Below are 5,868 nucleotides of genomic sequence, written 5' to 3'. Positions count from 1 at the left end.
TTATCTATTGGTGTTCATGGATGGTCGTTTCCCATGATCTCTCTCGTGACTTGGGCTGACTAGGAGCATCTATGCGAGGTCAGACAACGCCATATGTCCTGCCGGAGAACCAAACTAGTGAAATCTAAACCCTCAAACCCATGGAATACATTCAAGCGTATCATATAGTGCACAAAATCATCACAATTCAATGATTCAACAATGAAACAAAAGTAAAAATAAATCTCAGTGAAACAATCTGAACATGCTAGAAGGAAATTGAATCCCGGGTCACGGCTGGCCAAGGTGATGAACCACTGGACGAATGACATCCGTGTCCAAGGAGTAGAAGCTCTAGCGACCCTATCACGGTTAATATCTCTTCTCCCTTTGATCGAGCCGGTGGAGTGGGGAGGACGGGGGCAAGCTAACGGGGCATTAGGAGCGTTTTTGAACTTCTTCCCTGAGCTTACATTTTATCTATTGGTGCTCAGGTATGGCCATTTCCCAGGATCTCTCTCGTGACTTGGGATGACTAGGAGCATCTATGTGAGGTCGGACAACACCGTATGTCCTGCCGAAGAACCACACTCATGAAATCTAAACCCTCAAACCCATGCAATCCATACAAGTGTATCATATAGCGCACAAAATCATCACAATGCAACTATTCAACAATGAAACGAAAGCAAAAATAAATCTCAGTGAAAGAATCTGAACATGCTAGAATGAAATTGAATCCCTGGTCATGGCTGGCCAAGGTGATGAACCACTTGTCGGATGACATCCGTGTCCAAGGAGTAGAAGCTCTAGTGACCCTATCATGGTTAATATCTCTTCTCCCTTTGACCGAGCCGGTGGAGTGGGGAGGACGGGGGCAGGCTAACGGGGGGCATTAGGAGCATTTTTAACCTTCTTCCAAGAGCTTACATTTTATCTATTGGTGTTCAGGGATGGTCGTTTCCCACCATTTCTCTCGTGACTAGGGCTGACTGGGAGCATCTATGCAAGGTCGGACAATGTCGTATGTCCTGCCGGAGAGCCACACTCATGAAATCTAAACCCTCAAACCCATGCAATCCATACAAGCGTATCATATAGCGCACAAAATCATCACTATTCAACTATTCTTCAATGAAACAAAAGCAATAATAAATCTCAGTCAAACAATCTGAACATGCTAGAGTGAAATTCGATCCCGGGTCACGATTAGCCAAGGTGATGAATCACTGGTTGGATGCCATCCGTGTCCAAGGAGTGGAAGCTCCATAGACCCTATCGCGGTTAATATCTCTTCTCCCTTTGATCAAGCCAGTGGAGTGGGGAGGACGGGGGAAGGCTAACGGGGGCATTAGGAGCGTTTTTACCTTCTTCCAAGACCTTACATTTTATCTCTTGGTGTTCAGGGATGGCTATTTCCCAGGATCTCTCTCATGACTTGTGATGACTAGGAGCATCTATGCGACCTCGGACAATGCCGTATGTCCTACCAGAGAACCACACTCATGAAGTCTAAATCCTCAAACCCATGCAATCCATACAACTAGTGTTTCATATAGCGCACAAAATCATCACAATTCAACTATTCAACAATGAAACAAAAGCAAAAATAAATCTCAGTGAAACAATATGAACATGCTAGAATGAAATTGGATCCTGGGTCATGGCTGGCCAAGGTGATGAACCATTGGTTGGGTGCTATCCGTGCTAGAACCTCCAGAGACCCTATCGGTTAATAGCTCTTCTCCCTTTGATCAAGATGGCAGAGTGGGGAGGATGGGGGCAGGCTAACGGGGGCATTAGGAGTGGTTTTTGACCTTCTTCCAAGAGTTTACATTTTATTTATTGGTGTTCATGGATGGCCGTTTCCCGGGATCTCTCTCGTGACTTTGGCTGACTAGGAGCATCTATGCGAAGTGGGACAACACCGTATGTCTACCAAAGAACCACACTCCTGAAATCTAAACCCTCAAATTCATGCAATCCATACAAGTGTCACATCTATTGGTGTTCAGGGATTGCCGTTTCCGAGGATCTCTCTTGTGACATGGGCTTACTAGGAGCATCTATGCGAGGTCGGACAACGTCGTATGTCCTGCCGGAGAACCACACTCCTGAAATATAAACCCTCAAATCCATGCAATCCATACAAGCGTATCATATAGCGCACAAAATCATCACAATTCAACTATTCAACGATGCAACAAAAGAAAAAAAGGAATCTCTATGAAACAATCTGAAGATGCTAGAATGAAATTGAATCCTGGGTCACAACTGGCCAAGGTGATGAACCACTGGTGGGATGCCATCCATTTCCAAGGAGTTGAAGCTCCACACACCCTATCCCGGTTAATAGCTCTTGCCCCTTTGATCAAGCCATCGGAGTGGGGAGGATGGGGGAAGCTAACGGTGGCATTAGGAGCGGTTTTGACCTTCTTCCAAGAGCTTACATTTTATCTATTGGTTTTCAGTGATAGCTGTTTCCCAGGATCTCTCTCGTGACTTGGGCTGACTACGAGCATCTATGCGAGGTCGGACAATGCCGTATGTCATGCCGAAGAACCACACTCGTGAAATCTAAACCCTCAAACCCATGCAATCCATACAAGCATATCATATAGTGCACAAAATCATCACAATTCAACTATTTAACAACGAAACAAAAGAAAAAATAAATCTCAGTCAAACAATCTGAACATGTTAGAGTGAAATTGGATCCCGGGTCACGGCTGGCCAAGGTGATGAATCACTGGTCGGATGCCATCCGTGTCCAAGGAGTGGAAGCTCCACAGACCCTATCGCGGTTAATATCTCTTCTCCCTTTGGTCAAGCCGGTGGAGTGGGGAGGACGGGGGTAGGCTAACAGGGGCATTAGGAGCTTCTTTGACCTTCTTCCAAGAGCTTACATTTTTATCTATTGGTGTTCAGGGATGGCTGTTTCCCAGGATCTCTCTCATGACTTGGGCTGACTAGGAGCATCTCTGCGAGCTTGGACAACGATGTATGTCCTGCCAGAGAACCACACTCGTGAAATCTAAACCCTCAAACCCATGCAATCCATACAAGCGTTTCATATAGCACACAAAATCATAACAATTCAACTATTCAACAATGAAACATAAGCAAAAATAAATCTCAGTCAAACAATCTCAACATGCTAGAATGAAATTGGATCCCAGGTCACGGCTGGCCAAGGTGATGAACCACTGGTTGGATGCCATCCGTGTCCAAGGAGTAGAAGCTCCAAAGACCCTATCGCGGTTAATAGCTCTTCTCCCTTTGATCGAGCCGGCGGAGTGGGGAGGACGGGGGCAGGCTAACTGGGGCATTAGGAGTGGTTTTTGACCTTCTTCCAAGAGCTTATATTTTATCTATAGGTGTTCAGGGATGACCGATTCCCAGGATCTCTCTCATGATTTGGGCTGACTAGGAGCATCTATGCGAGGTCGGACAATGCCGTATGTCCTGCCGGAGAACCACACTTGTGAAATCTAAACCCTTAAACCCATGCAATTCATACAAGCGTTTAATATAGCACATAAAATTATCACAATTCAACTATTCAACAATGAAACAAAAGCAAAAATAAATCTTAGTCAAACAATCCGATGCTAGAATGAAATTGGATCCTCGCTCACGGCTGGCCAAGGTGATGAACCACTGGTCGGATGCCATCCGTGTCCAAGGAGAAGAAGCTCCAAAGATCCTATCGCGGTTAATAGCTCTTCTCCCTTTGATTGATCCGGTGTAGTGGGGAGGACGGGGCGGGCTTACGGGGGCATTAGGAGCGGGTTTTGACCTTTTTCCAGGAGCTTACATTTTATCTATTGGTGTTCAGGGGTGGCCGTTTCCGAGGATCTCTCTCGTGACTTGGGCTGACTAGGAGCATCTATGCGAGGTCGGACAATGGCGTATGTCCTGCCGGAGAACCACACTCGTGAAATCTAAACCCTCAAGTCCATGCAATCCATACAAGCGTATCATATAGCGCACAAAATCATCATGATTCAACTATTTAATAATGCAACAAAAGCAAAAAAAATAAATCTTGGTGAAACAATCTGAAGATGCTAGATTGAAATTGAATCCCGGGTCACGGCTGGCCAATGTGATGAACCACTGGTCGGATGCCATCCGTGGCCAAGGAGTAGAAGCTCCAGAGACCCTATCCCGGTTAATAGCTCTTCTCCCTTTCACCGAGCCGGCGGAGTGGGGAGAACGGGGAAGGCTAACGGGGGCATTAGTTTTTTGACCTTCTTCCAAGAGCTTACATTTTATCTATTGGCGTTCAGGGATCGCCATTTCCCAGGATCTCTCTCGTGACTTGGGCTGACTAGGAGCATCTATGCGAGGTCGGACAACGCCGTATATCCTGCCGGAGAATGACACTCGTGAAATCTAAACCCTCAAACCCTTGCAATCCATACAAGCTTTTCATATAGCGCATGAAATCATCACAATTCAACTATTCAACAATGCAACAAAAGCAAAAAATTAATCTCAGTGAAACAATCTGAAGATGCTAGAATGAAATTGAATCTCGGGTCACGACTGCCCAAGGTGATGAACCACTGGTCGGATGCCATCTGTGTCCAAGGAGTAGAAGCTCTAGAGACCCTATCGCGGTTAATCGCTCTTCTCCCTTTGATCGAGCCGGCAGAGTGGGAGGACGGGGGTAGGCTAATAGGGGCATTAGGAGCGGTTTTTGACCTTCTTCCAAGAGCTTATATTTTATCTATTGGTGTTCGGGGATGGCTATTTCCCAGGATCTCTCTCGTGACTTGGGCTGACTAGGAGCATCTATGCGAGGTCGGACAACGCCGGAGTGCGACTCAAGCGGCACCAAGCGCTGCGTCAGGAACTCCTTCACTATCATCGCCCCGGTCAGCTTCTTGGCCTCCATATCCAAGGTAATCCGCTCCAAGACAGGCTTCACCCCTGGGTCGGTGAGCTTTGTGGAGATCCACGCAAGTGTCTTCTCGTTAAGCTCCGTCGGGAGCTCTAGGCGCTGATCGAGGCCCTTGATATCCAGGAAGACCTAGCGGTGCCTGAAGCCTTCCACCTTCTTCCCGGCCTTCAGGACCACCTTCCCCACTCTAGGCCACGATGAAGGAGACACACGCCAACCGTTGCGTGCTGTCGTGGAACCGCAGGCTGAAGTAGTGGCAGAAGAGGGGCCCTGAGGGCCTCACGCCTACGAAGGCCTTGCAGTAGAAGGCGAAGATAGAGAGGGGCAGGATGTAGTTGGGATGGAGATGGAGGGCCTGGATCCCGTAGTGCTCAAGTATGGCGGTGAAGAACCACGAGAAGGGCGGATGAGCCCGGAGAAGATGCTATGGAGGAAGAAGGGGTAGACTATTTTTGCCAAGGTGCTCTGTTCCGCAGAGCCGCACTAGGTCAAGGTCTGCCCCCACTCGCTGGAATCGTCTACCATCAACGGAAGCACTGGGATGAGGTCCCCCTCCTTAGCAATGGTGGAGGCCGTAAGCGCCGGCAAGGGGGAAGAGGAGGCCGAGGCCTGGGCCTCAAACTTTAACTTCCCAACGGGCTCCATCTGAGAAATCCTTGAGGTTGGGAGAGTGAGAGGAAGGACGGCGCTGCGCCAAGATCTGGAGAAGTTTCTCGTGAAGCAAAGGGGATCTGAGCAGGATAGGAAAGGCGCAAGGAAGAAGAGCAATGATGGAACCGCAGCGTGCGCCAGGCTTTTGTCTGCCCGGACAGTTGCCGAGGCCGTGTGGAGAAGTGGGGGCGTCTACGCCCTGTCACATGCCATGCGTCAAGCCTGGCCCACAGGCGATTGGGCCCCCATGGCGCTTCATCCTTCGCTCCTTTCTTTCGCCTCGAAGCCAGGCCGGGCGCGCCTTAGGCCCGGGGGCTACTGTCGACGTT

The sequence above is a fragment of the Triticum aestivum genome, chromosome 5A (genome assembly GCF_018294505.1).
Source record: "Triticum aestivum cultivar Chinese Spring chromosome 5A, IWGSC CS RefSeq v2.1, whole genome shotgun sequence".
NCBI lineage: Eukaryota > Viridiplantae > Streptophyta > Magnoliopsida > Poales > Poaceae > Triticum > Triticum aestivum.
The sequence above is the reverse complement of the archived record's forward strand: the minus strand, read 5'-3'. Positions refer to the sequence as shown.